Source organism: Strigops habroptila, chromosome 4 (genome assembly GCF_004027225.2).
Source record: "Strigops habroptila isolate Jane chromosome 4, bStrHab1.2.pri, whole genome shotgun sequence".
Classification (NCBI taxonomy): domain Eukaryota; kingdom Metazoa; phylum Chordata; class Aves; order Psittaciformes; family Psittacidae; genus Strigops; species Strigops habroptila.
Window position 1 is genome coordinate 36,493,383 of NC_046358.1, and position 21,283 is coordinate 36,514,665.

General features: G+C 45.1%; 1 protein-coding gene across 2 annotated transcripts in view; it reads right to left on the reverse strand.

The window, feature by feature from the left end:
• Positions 1-7,952: 7,952 nt before the first annotated feature.
• The window catches only part of LIN52 (lin-52 DREAM MuvB core complex component), an 81,337-nt gene continuing 68,006 nt past the window's right edge, over positions 7,953-21,283 (reverse strand). Inside the window, exons 6-7 of one of the 2 annotated variants that reach the window (XR_003990803.1) lie at positions 8,771-10,340; positions 7,953-8,620 (exon numbers count right to left, since the gene is read on the reverse strand). The gene's annotated coding sequence lies outside the window, so the exon portion shown is untranslated. The remainder of the gene's footprint in view (positions 8,621-8,770; positions 10,341-21,283) is intronic. The other variant, XR_003990802.1, reaches the window with a different exon arrangement.

Here is a 21,283-nt window from a genome sequence, read left to right on the forward strand (position 1 = left end):
GATCCCAGTTCAAGCCGGGAAGTCAAGTCCGTGGCTGGGGGTCCATGTGAGTGAGCTGCACATCCAGGTACAGGCATGGCAGCAGTGTAGCTCAGGCAGGAGCCAGGAGTAAGAGCCTCAGCTTAAAAGCAGCTGCCAAGCAAAGGAGGAGGGGAGGCTCTGCTGAGGATCCCTCCAGGTCTTTCCTAGTAACAGCTTGTATCAGCGAGCTGACCTTGCGCAGCCAGCTGCACTCCTGGAAAGGTTGGGAGGCTGTGTCATGCCAGGGACACCACAAGCCATCCTACCTCCTCAAACCTTGTTTGTGACTCGTCTGCTTTAGCTAATGCATAGTTTGCCCTCTGTTCCACCCCGCTGGGGCTCCCCACGTACGGTGCACAATTTCCTTCCCCAGCATTCAGCCTGGCACTACAGAAGCCCTGCCTCAGCATGACTGGGTCTGTTTGAATAAAAATTCAAGCTATCAGGTTGCCAATAAATTATTCAGAACTTTCTTAAAATTACTCTAATTCTCAAGTTCTCCAGGAACTGATTCAAATTTCTCCAGAAATATCTCCTCTCCACACATCTTCAATGCAGCACTGCATTACCTGGGTTACATGGTCCCAAGCTGCATGCAGTCTGCTGCAGAACCAAGACCACCAGGTCTGAAGCCCTCTGAAACATTGCAACTTCCTCTGTTTGGTACCAGCATCTGTGTGAGGAGGTGCATGCTGTGGTGCTGCCTAAAGAACTGCTCACTATTCACACAGGGTGTAGAGACGCACAGGGGCTGCTTCTCAACTGGATCCCCTGTACTCATTGCTCTTTGTGCACCAGGCTTCCTCCCCTTTCCATTTCAGACCTATCTCTGCATCCCCACCCAAGGACAGGTAAAGGGAGTGTGGGTTATCTGAGTATGACAACATTTTCTAGCTCAAGCAGTACTGCTACAGAGCCCAACCTGACAAGCCCATCACAGCTTATCAGCCTGAGGTCCACTCCACAGCATGTGTCACCTCTATCATTTTGTGCATCCTTGACTTGTGATTTGAAGGAAGCACTGTAGTTCATACAAAGTTAATGTTTTGAGCACTGTCAAGCCATAAAGGTATAGACATAGGGTCTTGCTGATACATACCAGAGTTTCTTGGTGTTTTCATTGCTTTGCTCCAAACAGTTCGTCACCCGCCCACCGGGCTGTCTTGCTGGTTTTGCAGTGGAATGTCACCCAGTGGTACCTTGCATACCCTCACCTCCATTTCTCCTGGGGGTGCTGGAGACACTTCCATTCTCCCGACCATGCCTCCAACACTGTGAGGATAGCTCTGGCCCTTCTGCCAAGTTCTTTGTGAGTCTGTGGCCTCTGAGCTGCACAATGCAATGCTTGGCTGTCTGCTTTTCAGTATGACTTCTCTCATTCCTCTTTGCCTTTCTGCAAGCATTTGTGATTAGGAAACTGAACTTGGATTTCAATACTTATTTATATTTCAATACCTCTGTGGCTCATCTCTGGCAACATTTTCAACCTGTCTTGACCAGAAGAAGTTCTGGCTTTATTTGAGCTCTCTTTAGCTAAATGGCTCAGATGCCCTCCTGGGGAGGGGAACATCAGCAACCTCAGGTCCTCTCACACTTTTTCTGATCCAGCTCATCATTTGCCTCCTTCCACTGTTCTGCTGCGCTACCCTTGATGCTGAACTTTCCGCTTCTCCCACTTCTGTTTGCAAACCTGTCCTTCATCCATGGTCCACATTCTGGGCTGACTTGGTTCTTCATCCAGTCTTGACTTTCTCCCAGCCTCCTTCTGTGACCATGGACATCCTGAATCCCAGTAGAAACAACGTTTGTCATCACCCCCTCAGTCTGCAAAGAACTGTCACTTCTCCATTTCTATCACACAAGTGTGTTATGTGTCATTTGTTTCAGTACCCAGTTCAAAGCTGCCTTGCCCTTTGTCTAGACAAACTCCAGTGGATTCACACTGGCAGGTCACTGATGTGATCCCTCTGTGCTCTTCCATCTCCCCACCCAGTGACCTTTTGGGTCCTTCCAGTATAGCCTCTCCTGTCTTGGTCTCCTCTGCCCATTCTCCCAGTGGAAGTGGCCATGCAGCTCTTGCCTATCTCCTTTCCTATATGGGGAAAAATACCTTGAATATAAGTCTCTCCCCATATGTTTTTGTTTTAGCTCTGTTCTTTAACTTTGGGGAGCACTGGTGATCTACTGAAGTCACAGACACCAGGCATTTTCACATTATCCTTCTACCATATGTTGCACTGTAGATGGATATAGCACATGATAATGCTAATATGACAAGAACAAACACTTGCTCTATTCATAAAAACTGCTGAGACACAAAGATTGACTAGGGCTACCTACCCACAGATGTTGTAGATTCTCTCTGTAACATAAAGTCTTCAAATCAAGGTTGAAAGTCTTTTTAAGAGATGATCTATAACTCATCCAGAAGCTATTGGCCTGATGCAGAAATTATTTGGTGCAGCTTTGTAGCCTATTTTATGTTGAAGCTCAGGCCAGAATGTTGTGATGCTTCCTTAAGGTCCTGAAAACTTGGATTCCACAGAGCTCACGTCGTCTGTTGGATATGTTCTATCTAAAAAAAAGCCTTCACTCACATATAAGAAGCTCCTGATGTCTATTCCAGTGTCCTGCTGGAAGTATCGTTTTCTTTACATGTCAGTGTATTGATTTCTAAATAATCACTGGAGATACAAAGTGCAGGATGACAAGCGGATTATGGCACCTGTCATGCCCATTGCTAAATGCTCTCAGCTGGCAGCTGCTGGCTGAGTTACTGCAGCCCTGAGCAGACCTCCCTGTTTCTGCCTGCTCTGAATTATCCTGGTAGCTTCAAGCTGCACCTCCTAACCCCTGTGTAAAATCCTTGTCCTGCTGAAGGGCTAAGATGGGGCATAGGAAGGTAATGATGGACATCCTAAATGAAGCTGCCATGAATATACATAAAGATTTGCTTGATCCACTGTGACTGTTGGCTACCTCATTAGCCATTTAATTCTAATACTTATTTTTGGGTGAGGTTGTCCTACTTAGCTCTAAATAATGTTTCAGCATATAAGCACCACAGGTAAATTGTACACTATGCCAAAGGATTTTTTTTCTGATGCATTGTCTTTTAACTATATTAGGTGTTCCCTTTTCTTGGTTTGCAAAATCAATTTGATCTCCTTTCCATCATCAGGTGGCAGAATAGTCTGCCTTGTTTAAAGAAAAGTGTATGTGTGTGTTTGGAGGGAAATCCAGGGAGATCTAGTTTTGTATCATCAAGTCTCCAAATACATTTAAAAAAGATGTAGCAGTGGTGAGCTTCCAAAATTGTCCACTATGTCTACTGAAGACGGTAGATAGAGTGGGCAGTTCTGGGAGATGGCTTAGTCTGTAGCAAGACAGTAGGAGAAACTCTCTAAAAATAAGTGTTTGGACAAGATAACTGTCTTCTGTAGGACAGGCATTAGGATAGGATACCTGTCTTGGAGAAACTTCATTGGGTAGGTTAAGGACATTAAGGACAGGTTACACAAACCTCTCACATGATTGGTTTGTGTATAGTGAATCCCACATACAGCTGGGGGAAGGTCTAGAGGGCTTGGCGAGGTCCTTATGAGCTGTAATTGCTGTGTTTCTGTGAACAAGAAGTCAAGATGCCAAGAACATCACTTATTTCACTGCCATTCAGGAGACGGAAGCCTTCTACCAAGGGTGAAGTACGATGACCCAATTTGGGAAGATGAGTGTCCTTTTTTTCCCCAGAGGAAGCAGTCTTGTTCTCCAGAACCCAAGCATCAATAATATAAAAATTACAAAGTCAACATAAAATGATGCCAGGGAGTCTAAGTAGCCTGAGCCTCCAGTGCAGTAAAGAATTGCTCTTATTCATGTCACATACTGCTAAAGGGCACAGTTCAAATTTCACTGTCTCTCAGTTTGGAAACAAAGATTGCCTTTCATACTGGAAGGAGAAGTCTGAGCAGGTAAAGGCTTGATCTTATGGATTTACCAGATATCTTTCGTGAAGTTGGTTGTGAAGAAGCTCAGCATCTTCCCAGTTTTTGCACATATGCTCGGCTATAACCCATTGCAAAGAGCATCTTGCCTGGAAGCATGCAGGGGGTTGGATTTAACTTGTGGCTGTAGCACTGGGAAGAAGTACCCAGTGGGATTTTTACTCCAGTGCACCCACAAAGGGGTTGGTGTTTCCAAAGCTGGGGTGCACAGACAATCTCACAATGATCTAACAAGGTGGTGGGACCAGCTGCAACCTTCCTCATCACAACCTGTGCCCATAGGGAGCACATGTGAGGAGGCAGGGTGCTGCCCTTAACCACACCTGTGACTCCACCGTGGGGTCCTGCTCCTCTTGTGGGTCCAATGTGTGGGTCATGCCTGTAAGCTGCTTTCCCATGTGCTGGGTGTGAAGCCATGGGAAGGGGCACTGTGGCCAGGACATTAGGTCTGTCCAGACAGTGGTCTTGGGAAGGCAGTGTGTCCCAGCAGCGGCGACAGTTTCCGCTCTGCCTTGTCCCACTCCTTTTGAGCTGCTCAGGTAGCAGGGAAGGAGGGGAAACAGCTTCCAGACTTGTGGTCCGGGTTCCTGTGCACAACATAACCACCCTGGCCCAGCTCCTCCTTCCAGTGCAGAACTGGAGTGCAGAACTCAGTGCAGAACACTGAGTTTCCAGGTCCCAGAGGTGATTTTTCCCAGCGGGGCCAGCTGGGTGAGCTCCTTGGGGGCCCTCCTTCTCAACAGGGTGCTCCCATAGAGGGACATTGCCCAGGTCCCAAGCTGGGTATCCTGCCATGCACAGCGTGAGCTCAGGGTCACACTGGGAGCTGCCACAGTGTGATACAAATCCTGGAGCATGGGGGAATCCAGAATCCCAACTGAAGATTTTGGGTGGAATAGAGCCAGCCTGGGCACAGGGCATCAGCTTGGGGCAGGGATGCTGAACCCAGAGGCAATTATTCAGATGCAGACTGGTATAACCTCAGATGCACATGGGTTTGGGGATGCAATACAGGGCCATGGCAGGATGTGGGTAAAAAACACCCCGGGGCGGGGAGGGGGGCAGGAGCAAAACTTCCTCCTTGCAGGTACTCAGCGTTGCATCCTGCCGTCCCTGGTGTCCAGAGAGCCTGCGTAAGCCTCTGTGTACCAAGAAGGACCAAGACCATCCAGTGGCCTCCTTACTCAGAACCCTTTTAGGAGGGATTTTAATTTGTGTAAATGAGTGTTTTTAATTTGTTATACTGGCCTTTATCTCTATTACCATCTCATTTGCTTTTAAACCTAGTTTTGCCATTCTGACTGAATTCCATTTGATGCATTAGGAGTAATTCTCTTCCCAAAGGGTTAGACATTTTCTCTCCACATAAAAGTCGCTTATTTTGGATAAAGAGACGATTAGATTTATCTTTAATATTTTAATGGCAGCCAGGATTATTGGGTGGGCAGCCCCGGGTTTGGTTGTTGTTGGGGGATTAGACTCTAATAAACTCTTCAGATTGGGATTTTTTTTTTTTCCTGCTTTGCACAAAGTACTTTATTTAAAAAAATTCACTTCTTTTTGAGTCATAAATTCCATTTGCTGCTTCCTATTAGTATTAAATCAAATTGATTAAATTCATAGTGACTATTTGCACATATATCTTTTTAATTTTAACATCCACAACATAAAATCTTTAACGGTGCAATTTGAAATACCTGCAACATACATTGCTTTTGCTGTTTAAACAGATGGAAATGAGGATCCAGAGGGAGGGAAGAGGAAGGGATGGGGAGATGGGTGTTGAAAAGGGGGTGAACTGGCTACTCCCATCACATGTAATGTTAAAGATTTGGAGGTTTATAAAGAGATAGAATTTGGAAAGAGCTCCCTTCCTCCCCTCAAAATCACCAGCATCTCTGGTGAGCAGCAGGAGCCTGCAGCCCTCTCAGGGCCACAAGCTCAGCTCCCCTCACAGCCCTCCCAGGGGCAGAAGCCAAGCAGCCCCTGGAAGGTGGTATTTGCTCAGAGCAGATGCTTGCGGGGCTGGGTGGTTGCAAACCCAAAGAGCAGGCGCCCCTCGGGGCCCCACACCCTGCCTTGGCTGCCATGGATCCTAGTTCAGGCTAATCGGAAACTTGGTAATAGAATAAAATGTCAGCAAAGTAGAAATCAATAAGTGTTAATGCTCCAGGACTTTCACTGCTGGGCTCCCCTCTCGGGCTCCCCCCCCCGCCCCGCACCATCCTGTCCCTTTGATTTCAGTCCCTTCTCTAATCCCCACCTCATCAGCTCCGGGAAGGGCTGATCTGCAGCAGAAAATCCCTCATTCGGGGCAAAATCAGCTTAATTTGCAGCAATTTGTAGCAGGTCTTTGCTGGGATTTGAGTCTCAAAATTATCCCGCGGGTGGGGGCCGCAGCCCCTTGCAATATGGGCAGAGATTTCCCCGCTCCTCGCTTTGCAGAGATTTGTCTGGGGAGTAATTACAGGCGGGGGCGCAGCCCGGCCCGAGCCCCCGGCCCCGCCGATGCGCGCCCCCCGCCCGCGGGGCCTGGCACCGAGCGAGCGGCCGAACACGCAGCCGCCCGGATTAGCAGCATTAGCAGCCAGCGCAGAGCAACAATTAATCATTTGCTGGTAAATACAAGTGGCGGCCTTCCCCGGTTGGCGGGGAGGGAACGGGAGAGGAGAAGGGGGCGGTTGCCCCGCCCGGCGTGCAATGGAGCAGTGAGGAAAGGGAAGGGATGGAAGCACCGGGGACCTTGTGGCCTCGGGACGGGAGATCAGAGCAGGCAACTTTCCTTCCGCTAATGCCGCTAATTACAGGCGGCGGCTCCGACGGCGGCCGAGGAGACCTCCGGGCACGGGGACCCTCGATTCCTCGGGGGCACGGTGCGCCGGGCGAGCGCCTTCCCGCGGGGCAGCCCCCGGGCGAGCCCCGGTGGAGCCGAACCAGCTCCAGGCTGCTGCGGTGCCGCTTGCACGGCCTGGGGTGAAGGTGCCGGAATCCACAATGCCAATAACCCCGGGGAATAGATGTGCAAAGGGGAACACGGTTTGGAGTGCAAAGCGTTTTCCAGGAGAGGGAGGAATAAAGCGGGGTGGAGGGAGCTGTGTTCAGGGCGCATTTAGGTGTCGGGTTAGTGCTCTGCTTGGCACCCGGTGACTTTCTAGGTAAAAAAATAGCTTGAAGTGAAATCGGAATTACACACATTAAATGAATTAAAAGCCGACTAATTAGTGGTTCTGAAAAATTCAGCTGGGAATCTTCTGCTGGCAGAGAAGATTCAAAGATGGGTTGCCTGGAAATCGGTTCTTGGTCCATACTGTGTAATATCTTTGTGGCAACTTGGAAGAAAATACAAAATCAATGCTGGTAATGATTTCTACTTAACATAAAAATTGATGCAGTGATAAATAATGATGGGAGTGGGTCAGATACTGAGCAATCTGGATCACTTGGCAGGCTCTGCTCATTTAAACAATATGTGATTTTAATATAGCCAAATGCAAGATCATATATCTCAGAACAGAAAATGAAGGTCACACGATGCTGTCATGGGAAGCAGTGGCTCTGAGGAGGATGAAGGAGATGTGGCACATAATAAAAACTAAACGTCTATTTTTGATGTAATCTGCTCTATTGGAGTTACACAATTTTTTGATGCATCGGCAAGAAAATATTACCTAACAGGATGAGATGGTCTTGGCATCCCAAGACCGTAATAATTCATATTGTGTCCACTTCTGGTGTCTGCCTTTCCAAAAATAACACCAAACAACTGGAAACTATTCAAACAAAAGCTTGAGGAACAGCCCATGAGCTGGAAAACCTGCCGTACAGCGAGAATGAAGAAGCTCAATCTTTTCAGCTTGTTAGGGAGAAAAATAGGAGGAGGCTTCGTCACCCTCTGTAAGCAGTCAGGAGAGACACTTTCAGAGGGTGGAAGGTTCTTTAATTTATTAGACAAAGGCATAACAGGATTCAACACCAGAAGGTCAAGCTAACTAACTCATAATTAAATTAATTAATTTGATTAAATAAAAGTATTAATATAAGGCCTGGATCTTTCACATTGAGGATAATTAGTAGAGTAGGTGAGACATTTCTAAAAGAGCTTCTTGTTGGAAAAAAGCAATTTTGATGGAAATATTTTGGAGGTTTCTAGAAAAATAGATAGTTGCTTACAGAAATTCCTACAGCAAAGTATTTTGAAATAGTTTGTTTTATGAACTTGTTCTGAAATGTATTTTCTCATGTTAATTTATGGATTTTCATTTTATATTATTGTCCTATTATCACATTATATCATGAAAAATCATTGAAATCTATTTTCATTTTAATTTTTGAAATGTTCAGTACATTTGCTATATAGTTACTGAGTGAATGCTAAATTGATGGAAGATTCTTTCATTCTGACACAGCTGAGAATCTTCACGCTGCCAGAAGTGTGAAATACTTCATGTGCCACGAAGTTTCTAATGACTTTAACGATTTTAAAATATAAAATAGGAATCACTGGCTCCGTTGTCAGTCGTGGTGTGTTGCCAGCAATAGGTGTGTGTACACTGCAGGCAGCGCTTGCTGTCAGCTGCTGCTGATGACCTGTAAGACTAGTAGCAAAAAGAAAAGAAACAAAATTACAAAACAGCATCTTAAAATTACAAGGTTAATTCTCCATGGAAAGAAAATACTTCAAAATGATAGAATTTCCCACAGTATGAGAAAACCTGATTTACAGCCACAGTCTAAAAACTGCTTACCTGAGGAATGGTCTTTTCCGCTTAGACCTTCTAAACTACGTGTTCCAGCACAGACTTACAGCCCCGGCACAGGCTGAGCTCAACAACTAGTGACTCTGTCGGCGCTTAACAGGGCTTCTGGATCCAGAGCGCGCTCTGGATGTGAAGGTCCTGATCCACCTCCATTGCTGCACTTGCTGTTGTGCAATGGTCGTAGGAGACACAAGCTAGTGTCCTTGTGGATGAAATGGGATGGGAGGATGATGTGGTATGAGATCCACCTTCCAGCACCCTCCACCTGCTAATGGGTGGAAAATGATGCCAGTCCATGGCACCAGAGAAGAGCAAATCCAAGGAAATTGCCCCAAACGGCTACAGTGGAGGTGCCAAGTCTTCAGCACCACCTGCCGTTAGGGCCTCCTCTAAGAAATTAATAACCTGCAGGGCAGACAGAGCCACAAAATGCCTAACCAAAGCCACACAGCCTACAGAAAGTGCTGGCATGAGGAATCAGGGTGGAGGGTTGGAGTCAAAAGATCCCTCATCCGGGCTGCCCCAGGAGGCTGTAAACGGGTGACATTCCTGAGCCAGGGCTCCTTAGAGGCTCACTGTGACCCCATGGTACGTTTGCTCCTACAGCGCGCAGGAAGGTTGTGCTCCATCTGCCCAGGCATCTAGCAGAAGATGTCACTTATACCACTTCAGTTTGAATCACTGAAGTCCCATCAGCCCTCTGCTTCCCCCTTGGTGACCCAAAGAACTCAGATGGAGTAATGAGCCCGGGGTGCCCTCTTGTTTCTTCAGACTTTGCGTTAGCAGCTGGGATATCTCCTGGCTATCCCAGCTTTGGGTTGCTTGGGATAGGTCCATGGGTTATGAATGCTCCCGGGCCTCTTTCTTGTCTTACATCCTTGCATAATATCTTCCAATATGCATCCCATTTTCTTGGAAGACATGTCCCATTCTGTTAGAAAATAGCGTCTCTTTAGCAACACATCTCTGCCTTCATCCTAGTGTGAAGCTGAGCATCCCACCTACAGGTCAGCATGGATTTCTGAAAATGCCACAGTCTCACTCCCCAGGCTCTTCACAACCCAACCTAGAAGACTCACAGTCTGGGATGAGGGAAGCCTCTATCAGTGCTGCTGCTCTGGTGGAGCACAGGCAAAGCCGGCTCAGAGCCACATGCCCCAGGTTTGGTTTGCGAGGCAGAGGTGGGGCGCAGGGGAATGAGCCAGGACATAGGCATGTTTGTTAGGTGGGAATTGGTTAAAGAGACAAGGAGGTACTTCAAACTGAACTAGGTGGTTTGGAGGCCTTGGAAGGAAAGTTGTGTTTGCTCTCCAGGATTGAGGCTGGGCGAAGCCACTGGTGCAGGATGGTGCCACTGCCTCTCCCGGGTGGCCTGCAGGAGTATCAGCTGGAGGAAGTTTTCACGTGGGGTGGCCTGGAGAAGTCACCTGGCTTTAGTGTGCTAAAAGCCACTGTCTTCTAACAAAGTTGGGGTAGGACTGGGCTGCAGTGCTCCTGGTCCCTCTGCTCACGCCATAGCACACTGCCCTTCATCTTCAGACTGCTAACAAAACCTACACTGAAAAGCAAAGATAAACATTGCTCAGGGCACTGCAATATGTTCTTAGATTTGTTGTAAATGAACATCTTGAAAACCTCTATAACAACCATCAAAAAACCCATCTTCAGGCTGAGGCTCCTCCAGAGGTTAATAACCATTAGAAAAGCAGGTACCAAAACCCTGACGGAAACAATGCAAAAGAAAGGAGAATGGGAAGGTAACACGTGTTAAGGGTTTGATTATGCTTCACACATCCCCTAACATAAATCTAAACCTAGGAAAACTAACGATAGAGAAACATTTCAGTAATCGCTTTAACTCTGAATCTCTGCAGTAGAAATACCAAGGTGCATAATGCTTTCATGTAGGCTTCAGAAGTGGGCTTATAAAACAGAACAAAACACTATTTTCAAAACATAAAGCATGAATATACCTTCAGTAACTATGGCATGTCTTGCATTAACCTAAGGGCAGATTTGCTACCTCTCCTCATATTATCATACTGAATAATACTCACAGAAGCCAATGGAACTACTTGTGAGTAAATTATTACTCAAAAAAGTAAGATTATCAAAGCCAGATCATATGTAAATAATATCCTTCAAAGTCTGCTGAACACATCATCTAGCCACAGAGAGCTAGCGTTTTAATTATCAAAATATAAAAATGCTTACTGCAAAAGCCCAGGAGCCCGAAGTTTTTGAATTAAATCCATAAAAAATAAATATATTAGGTTGAAAATTATGGAAGGCTTTAAATAATGCATTAAGCTTCTTTTTTTGAGCAGTAGAGTGGCTCCATTTGGTGTTGTCAAACCCTCAGCAGCAGTGGTAGTGGAGACACCTAATCAAAGCTGAAATTTTCTTGTAATCTCTTGATTCTTAGGGGTCTTTGTGAAAACACAAATACACTGAGATGCAAGGCAACACTGTAAACTTTGACAACAACTTAGTAATTACAATTAATGAATTATTTTGCTTGCCGTGACCTGTAAAGGAGACATGTTACCTGAACAAGTTCTTGATCAGCTTCGTTTGGAGCTGACAGTCCGTCCTGGAGTTGCAGGCTAAGCAGGGAATAAATACGGACCTTGTGCTTCCAGCACTTACACAGCCTATGCCACCAGAATAAACCTTTGTAAGTATTTTTGAAGGGCAGAGTGGGCTTTCCACAGGAAAAACAAGATAATTGACCCAGATGCGTGTTACTGGAATGATGAAATCAATTTTCTTCACATTTACATTTGTGCTAATGAAAAGGGATGAATAACAGGGTATTCAAAACTTCACTCATTTTGTAGTAATTAATTTCTATTACTTTCTAAATGGTTGTGGGTTTTGATGCTGACATTCTCAAAATTAATTTTGTGAAATATTTACTGGTTCTTGTTCCTAACTGTAGTATTCTTTTATGTCTAGAAGTACTCTTCCGTTTTAAAGAAATAAAAGGTACATGAAAGGGTAAAATAGCCACCGCCATCCTAACGTCAGTCAGTGACCTCACCAAAATGATCTGCAGCCCATTAAACCATATATTAAATTTTCTCTCTGGGCTTTAGACCTTTGGTCTCTCAGATATCTGCTCCTCCTCAATAGAGCCAAAAGGGGTTATGCTGTTGAGCTGCACAGAGCCAGGCTGGATACCTCAAAATGTATCAGCAACTTTAAAGTGGGTAGCACAGTCTTTACCTAAGCTGAGGAAGTCTGCAATAATTAAAAAGGCAGAGAACTGATCACCATGCCACCACTAAAAGAACCTCCTCCTTAAAGTTTTCTTCGACTAAGCAGTGTAGAAGATAACAAAAGTACTAACATACAAAGTGTTATTTATATCAAATGATTCATACTGAATTACATTCATAGGGTGCTCAGATACCATATAAATGAACGCAACATGAAAGTCTAGATAAGATACTTCAAGTAGATGTTCGTGAGTAATACTTCCATGTACAACACTGCTGTATGGAGCCTGAGTCATGCTTGGTCCTTCTCCCCTCCCTGTTAACTCAGACTTCTCCGCAGCAAAGCTGAGATCTCAGACTTGAATTCCTGTGCCAGTGCCTGATCAGATCTCACCAATGGCAACAATACAGAATAGATCTTAGTACAGACACAGCTTGGGAACTGTTGGAGGAACCCAGGACCTGGTTCAGTTGACTTTCCAAATACTGCAGTTGTCCCTAAGAGATGGAGTAGCCTTTTGTGAACTGGTTTTGGGGGAAGGGATACAGACTGCAGATGGCTTAGTGCTTAGAAAAGGGAAAGGTGGACCTGCTGCTGTGAGCAGTGATCTTAAGGGTGAAGTCTGAAGAGGGAGCAGAGCTTTCACCTCAAATGGGGTGTCAGGGAAGACAGCATTCACATATTAAGCCAAGACATTGAGGGTTTTAAATGTCAGGTACCTTAGTACAGGTACATGAGTCTATGGCAGTCAATATGTTTGGGTTTTCAGCTTCATTTTCTTGTAAAAGAAGTTTCTCTAAGCTATATCCCTAATCATAACTGCCCATATCTGACAAGCTCCAGGCTGAACTGGAGGATAAATCTGACTAAGGTGAACTGATAGTTTCCAAATCAAGTTATGAAATTACCTGAAATAAACAGTCCACTCCAGCTTGGCAGAGAACATGAGCAAATTGTTTCCTTTCCTTGTTCTAATTTGCAGGAGGAGTAAAAATAAATTAATAATAGTTTGTAGTTATTCAGCTTCATGCTATTGCAAATCACAGCGAGTGACGGAGGCTTGCAACAGGAGTCCCAGCTGACAAAGGTGGGTGACAGCTAGGAGGGAGGGAAGGAGGAAGGGAGCTCTGTTAGACTAGGTGGGGGACCCCCATGGAGCATTCAGGTATCAGGGTGCTCTATTTTTCTCTCCATTTTTAATGCCTCCAATACCCAGTGCTGGCACTCTCAGCCTGGCTCTGGAGTATTGTGGCTGTACGCTTGGGAGAGGAGGAAATATCACTGAAAAAGTAAATCCATGACAAGTTTCCTGGAAAAGTCTGTGTGTGCTTCTCTAGCGAGAGAAGTGTGGGGGCTCAGCGACCTGCCACTGGTTCTTCCTGGTGCAAGAGGAGAAACCAGAGCCTCTGTGCTGCTTATGATTTTATTACACCCAGCACAATGCGGAAATTGCTCTGCACAACTCCGAAAGACACAGAGGGGGAAACCCAAAAAGAGCCTGGCTTAGGAATCCAGGGAAAAGGCAGCAATTCCTGAAATGTTCAACAGAAAAGTGAGAGTATAAAGACACCATCATTAACATGGCCTGAAAGACAGGGTGTTAATGCAGCCAAAAGCTCTTGCTGGTCAGACCTGCCAGGACATTCCCAGCTACACGGGTGTACCAGCAGCCGGGGAGGCATTGACTCTGTTGACACAGGAGGAGAAAGTGGAGAGAAGGCACAGGAGGCATGGAGACCAGGAAACAAAAAGAAAGAAGAGAAAGGGCAAGGAGAGAGAGGAAAGAACGGTGGGAGAAAAAAGGGAAAAGGAGAAAGAGATAAAAGGGGAAGGGGGGGGAGAAGAAGAGAAATGGGGAAGGCGAGCAAGCTAGACTGTATTTCTATAATTACTGTGGATTGGCTCGGATTAAGGGCAACTAGCTATCTCTTGGTTTTTCCTTTTTATATAACAACTAATCTCCTTCTAATCAGTTATTATTAAATTATATTCCATTTTTAATTCATTCACAGATCATTGATGGCACAATTCGGACATCTGGACAGATAATTGAATAGAGATAATTTGTGTAAATGAAGAACAGTTGTGTACAGAGAGGGGGAAGGGAGATTTCGGCTCCTGAGGCTGCTGACCTAACGAGGAGTCTCCAAAAGCTGCCCTTGCTCCCTGGGAGGACTCAGGTGTGAGGGGGGATGCTGGGGATATTTGGGCATTGTGTGCTGGATATTAACACACATACCAAAGGCCATCAAGCCTGAGGTGTCTCACTTGACCCGAGGGACTAACCTGTATTGAACATAATTTCTCCCAAGGCTGAAGACACTGGTGAAGTCGGCATCTGAAGATGCCTCTTGTCTCACAGGAAGAGGTTGTTTCTAATTCAGACCTGTGCACCACCACTTTTTGCAGTGTGATACCCCAGCGCTGCACTGACCCATCTGTGGGGCTGGGGCAGCAGTGTAGGAGCTACCCCATCTCAGTTATCCCAGGTGGAGCCAAGCAGCCCAGGGAAAGGCCCTGGGTGATGGTGAAGATGGTCTTTCCCAGGGAGTGAGCCCCCAGCTCAGCCTGCTCAGGGGAGCTGGGTGCCCTGAGCTAGAGCGAGGGACAGAGCAGGCTTGGCTCAGTCACAGGCTTCAAAAGTCTGTGACTGTCTGGAAATGACTGTCTGGAAATGACTGTCTGCCATTTCCCTGTGACCTGCTATCTCGCAAAATTAGAATCTCTCAACAGCTAGGCACCCACCACCAGGACAACTGGGTGGATGAACACCAGCCAGCTGCCAAGCCTAGTACCTGATGTAGGCCCGATCTTAACCCGTGGGACTATTTCTCGCTCCTCAAAAATGCCTCTGTGCTCTTTGATAGACATGTTCTAATCCCTCATTGCTTGTCCTGAACCCTGATTTTGTGAATCAGGACAAAATTATGTAGGTAGCATTCAAAGAGAACTTTCATGATCAAAGGCAATAGCCAAGCATCACGGAGGATCTGGACTAAAGCATTGTGCTAGCAGCAGTAGAAAAAACTTCCCCCAAATTCCTGCTTATTGTCGTCTATATGGGAATTATCAGAATGAGTGAACGGACATCTGAAATCAAATAACACCGAGAGAGCGAACACAACGCGGCAATGCAATTCATTAGAACCAGTGTGAGCACCTACAGCACAGGGAGTCTACATTGCGCACATTCCCATTCTAGCCACAGGGCTCTGGTCAATAGGCTCAATAAAGCCTAGGGCACAGCTGATCTTATCTTAAAACAGTTGTCCACATTGGATTAGAGAAACTGCATCTCCATTGTCTTTGTTGACAATTTTAATATTGACTAGAAAAGTAGCCCCTGCTAGCTCAGGCGTAGGCATCTGAATTAAGGTGTGATGGATCCTACTCTGGGGGAGATATGGTATTATTCTGCTTTTGAAGTAATGGAACAGCACAAATGCATATTCCTCTGTCTCAGAACAAGGGCAAAGATTAAAAAGGAGTTTTTGTTCTGGGCTGTGGTTGCATTATTTTTCTGCTACATTTGGATGCCACAGAGCTAGGTGCTGAAGAAAGGAGCATAGAATCATAGAGTGGTTTGGGTTGGAAGGGACCTTAAAGATCATATAGTTCCAACCTCCTTGCCACAGGCAGGAACACCTTCTGCTAAACATGATGAATAAATTTATCTTCTAAAGGGGGAAAGAATGCTAGACTCAATTGTTATGGCAAGAATCTGATCTCCATTACTCTACCATAACAGGAGGAATTTTGCTGTGCATGCTGAATCGTCTTAGCATTATGGAACTGTCGGAGGAAGGGAACACCACAGGCGCCTTCAGCATGTGGGAAAACTACTCACACGATTTGTTTGTCAAAATAAATTCAGGTTGAATTGCCAAGGACATGATCCAAATGAAATGAAACTGGTTCAAGTGACCTTCTTGCCCAGTGTCAGAAATACACTGGGCTTTGTTACCGCTGTGGTTTATTTTGTTGATTAAAACGTTCCCTTTTCAGGTCTGTTCTTGAGGTTCTAATTAGCAAAATGAGAAATTGCCACTGTGAAAATTATTGTGAATTTTCACATAGGAGTTATCAATGAGAATGAGAAGTCAGCCAGATGACTGTAAATATTAGGCTCTCAGTGTAACTGTCAGGCTGAGACAGAAGTTCTCCAGCAATGAGAGTTTAAATCTGCTCTTCTTCAAGTCTTCATGAACAACAGAGAAAGCAAACCAAGCTGTGTCTTCATGCCATTTGCAGATTACGCTGAGTTGAAAGAATTGTGCCTATCAGGGGGAAAGAACCAGAATGCTGCAGCAAAGAGAATGTAGGTGGGAGCCAACTCAGCAAACTGTCATGGGGGGAAAATCCCATACCCAAAAACATGCCTGAGAGACAGACAGCCAGATAGTGAGAACAGCTGGAAATAATAGTTTGGTGTGATCACAGCATATATTTGCAATATTACAAAGCTCTAAAAAGGATTGAGACAGCCCCATGTTCTGAAACATGACATGGTGGAACAGCCTGTTAACACTATATTGTAGAAATGTTAAGACTCAAATTTTCTGTGCAATTTTGCACATCTGTTTTTTAAGGAAATACTGATGAACCGAACAGTCTGGAGAAGAGGAAAGAAAATGACTGGGAATTTGTGGGTTTGGTCTGTGAGCCGTGTATAGATATGCCTGCCTTGCTTAAGTCACAACTAAGGGGAGGGAAGTAGTAATCCCTCAACTACCAGAAAGGTGCAAAATCTGATGAGGAAAACTGAAGATGTGGGATAGCACCAGGAACAGGAGCGGTAGTCACTAAGTGAAATGCAGATCACAGATCACCTACACACAGGATAAAGGTGAACACTGAGAGAGGCTGGATGACATTAGACTGTAGACATTTCCCCAGAGTAACTGGTAAGATTGTGGGAGCTCTGTCATGGAGAACATTTAATAGATTAGATGTTTTCACTTGCCCTCTTACCAGTGGTAGCCACCAGTGCCAGTCACCAGTGCCAGACACAGGAGCTGTGCAATGCTGCTGACCCCTTGCATCCTTCATGCTTGGCTCATACAGGTCCTGGTGACTCAATCCATTTGTCCTTATGACCATTAAACTATGTTGGTAACTCTTAATATAGACTGGTAAGAAGGGACTATTGCATTGTTTTGTTTCACTTAATCATACTTCACAATATTAAGCCTTCTTTTCTGTTACAGTGGAAAAGTTTCTCAAGAAAGGGAGCATTGCTGTGTGTCCTAAACTTAGCCAGTTTGGAGTAGCGTATTTCCTTTGCAAACTTATTCAGCAGCCAAGCCTCCTTGGCATTCATCTCTGTTTCATCTCCAGTTTCCCTCACTTCATCATGGACTTAGTCAACTGCATTTTCCCAAAGGAGCAGGTGGGCCATGATGGAAACGCAGACTCAGACATACAAGCTGCTCCTAGTCTAAAAAAGTGTGGAGCCTCGGAATGCATCCACCTTGAATCCCACGTATAGTGACCTTAAGTCCAAGGCCCATCTGGCCATGGGACTATGATCTTCTTGTGGTCTCTCTCTCATGTCAAAAGAAAGAATGAAAGGCTTTGTGCTTCTCAGACAGGCAGGGGTGTGCAGAATATCAAGTGTGATACAAGGGTGTGACACAAGCATCCTGGCCTGTATCAGAAGTAGCATGGCCAGCAGGACTAGGGAAGTGATCATTCCCCTGTACTTTGCACTGGTGAGTCCACTCCCTGAATACTGTGTTCAGTTCTGCGCCCCCCACTACACTAAAGACATTGAGGTGCTGGAGCGAGTCCAGAAAACAGCAACGAAGCTGGTGAAGGGTCTGGAGAACAAGTCTTACGAGGAATGGCTGAGGGAACTGGGATTGTTTAGTTTGGAGGAAGGGAGGCTTAGGGGAGACGTCATCGTTCTCTACTACTACCTGAAACGAGGTTGTAGCAAGGAGGGTGTCAATCTCTTCTCCCAAGAGACAAGCAATAGAAGAAGAGGACATGACCTCAAGTTGCTCCAGGGTAGGTTTAGATTGGACATTGGGAAAAATTTCTTCACTAAAAGGGTCGTCAAGCATTGGAACAGGCTGCCTGGGGAAGTGCTTGAGTCACCATACCTGGAGGTATTTAAAAGACACATAGATGTGACACTTAGGGTCATGGTTTAGTGGTGGACTTGGCAGTGTTAGGTTTACAGTTAGGCTCTATGATCTTAAAGGTCTTTTCAAACCTAAGTGATCCTATGATTCTATGATTCTGTTCTGTGAACAGGAACGCGTGCGGCCAAGGAAAGAAGGTGACAAAGAATGAACATACAGACTGGCAATAACTGGGAATGGAGAGAAAGGCGCAAGGAAAAAATTTCCAGTCTTTGATTGGAACTCCATTATTTGAGGTGGGTACTCATTCCACCCTGATACATTTCCAGCCTCCGAAGACTTCCCCAAGGAAATGTTGCAGAAATAGATATTTCTATTAAGGTATATAGGCAGTTTATAGTAAATTTTCAAGCCATCACTTGATTTAGATTTCCTAGCAGAGAGAAGCAGTACCAGCAGTCAGGTTGGTTATCTGATGGTGATAGGGAGGCAGATGCTCACAGTACTCTTTTAACTCTTGCAGCAATGCTCAGTCAGTCATGGGTTGGCATGGTAGTGATCTGGGTGGCTTGTCCTTTAGCCAAATCTCAGAAGGAGGCCAACACTTTGTCCATCTCAAAGGTTCAGCCATCTCTCAGGTCTCCATCATGTCATCATTTTTCATTAGTAAGCAATATGCTGGGATGTGAGTGAGGAGAACAATGATGTGTTCAGTGAACCCATGGCACTTTCTCATGCCTCATCCCTCTCTGTGTGCTTCCATCTCCAATATTGCTGAACATTAGAGGGTGGATGTCAGAAATTAAGAGATGGACTCTAGAAAACTAGATCTGGAAGGGACCTGGAGAGACCATCTCTTCCTCCTCTCTGCCTCATGACATGACAGGCTATACCTGTCTCATTCTTGACAGATGGACAAGTACCTACTTAATCTATTTCAGTGGCTCCCTTGCAGTTTCCACCCCCTGCCCTTTTCCTTAATTTTGTTCCTAATGTCTGACACAGATCTTTCTTACTACGATTTCCTCTGGACTTACCCGCCTGCCATGGGCACAGAGGACAGATTTTTCCCTTTAACCTCTCTCAGTCTTCCTTCTTCAGGTCACACAACACCACTTCTTTCAGTTTTTCCTTGCAAGACATATGCAAGACACGTCTCAGATATGTGACATGTTGCAAGACACGTGTCTCAGATACGTGATCATTCTCATTGCCCTGCTTCAGACACCCTCCAATGCATCCACATTGAAAGGTAATGCCAAAAATGGGCTCAAAACACCAACGGAAGTCTCACTGATGCTGATTAGAAGGAAAGATGATTTCCAGAGGTCTTGACAGCTGTAGTCTTATTTATCCCTTACAGTATGAGATTTGCTTTTTTTGCAAGAGCATACTATTTTACAGGACTTATAACTCATTCTAATCCCTAGTGCTTTTTTGGAAGAATTGATGCCTAACAAGTTGTTTTCCACCCCCTGTTTATGCATTTCATTTTTTTTCCTGCATCACTGACATTTTTGCATGGTTTCTTACTGACTTTCATCCATGTTTTTTCAACCACTTTCCCAATTTGCCAAGATAATTTTGAATGCTAAGCCTGTCCTCCAGTGTCCTTAAAGTGTCTTTCAGGTCTATGTCTTCCTGATGTGCTCACTCTCTCTTTGTCATCCATGTTGTTAATTAAATCAGTGAGCAGAAACAGACCCAGAATAGATCTTTGTGAAGTTATTCTCAATACATCCTTTATTTTGATAGTAAACCACCAAGGACTATTCACTGAACACAGTTTTTCAACTAATTTTTATCTATCTAACAGTAGTTTCTGCTAATTTATATTTCCCTAGTTTACTTACAAAGATGACTTTTGAAATGGAGGCTGAACAGCTTGTTGATGTAAAGATATGTGTTTTCTGCTCCTTCTTTATCTACAAGACCTGTTGTGCTGCGACAGTAAGAAATGAGAGTGACTGGAAGGGACCGATCCTTGACAAATCCACACTGAATGAAATTGTTTGTCTCATTTTGCCTTTGATATTTAGAGATAGCTTGATGTATCCTGGGCTGCATCAAAAGAAGTGTGACCAGCAGGTCAAAGGAGGTGATCCTGCCCCTCTACTCTGCTCTCATGAGACCTCACTTGGAGTATTGTGTACAGTTCTGGTGTCCTCAACATAAAAAGGACATGGAGCTGTTGGAGCAAGTCCAGAGGAGGGCCACGAGGATGATAAGGGTGCTGGAGCACCTCCTGTATGAAGACAGGCTGAGAAAGTTGGGGCTGTTCAGCGTGGAGAAGAGAAGGCTGCGTGGAGACCTCAGAGCAGCCTTCCAGTATTTGAAGGGGGCCTACAAGGGTGCTGGGGAGGAACTCTTCCTTAGGGACTGTAGTGGTAGGACAAGGGGTAATGTCTTCAAACTTAAACAGGGGAAGTTTAGATTAGATATAAGGAAGAAGTTCTTTACAGTGAGGGTGGTGAGGCACTGGAATGGGTTGCCCAAGGAAGTTGTGAATGCTCCATCCCTGGCGGTGTTCAAGACCAGGTTGGACAGAGCCTTGGGCAACATGGTTTGGTGTGAGGTGTCCTTGCCCATGGCAGGGGAGTTGAACTACATGATCTTAAGGTCCTTTCCAACCCTAACTATTCTATGATTCTATGATTCTATGATTTATTCCAGAATTTTAGTGGGAATTGGAATTAAGCTGATTGGTCCATAATTACCCATGGGCCTTTCCTTCACTTCTTAAAGAGTCACACCCGTGGTTTTCCTGTACTCCACCACATCTCTACAGGTTCTGGAAGACAGCCACTACTGACTCTGAAACTGCTGTAGCCAAATCTCTAAGTGCCTACAATGAAGCTCATTACACCAAATAAATCTGAATGCATCTAACTCTACCATACTCTTTCCTTACTTTATGCCAAGACCTTTCCTCTTTATCACTGCTATTAGTTTCTTTAATATTATCCTCTATCAATAATTTTCACTCCCTGTTAAGCAGCGATCCAATATTTTGCTTAGTCTTCCTCTTGCTACTAATGAATTTACAGAATGATTTCTTGTTCCCTTTGATTATCCTGCTACTTGCAAACTTATTTTATGCTTGGTCTTCTTGATTATGTTCTTGCATGCTTCTGCTGTTCTTCTATACTCACCTTTTGTGCTCCAACCTACTGCTTATCTTTGGTATCCTTTC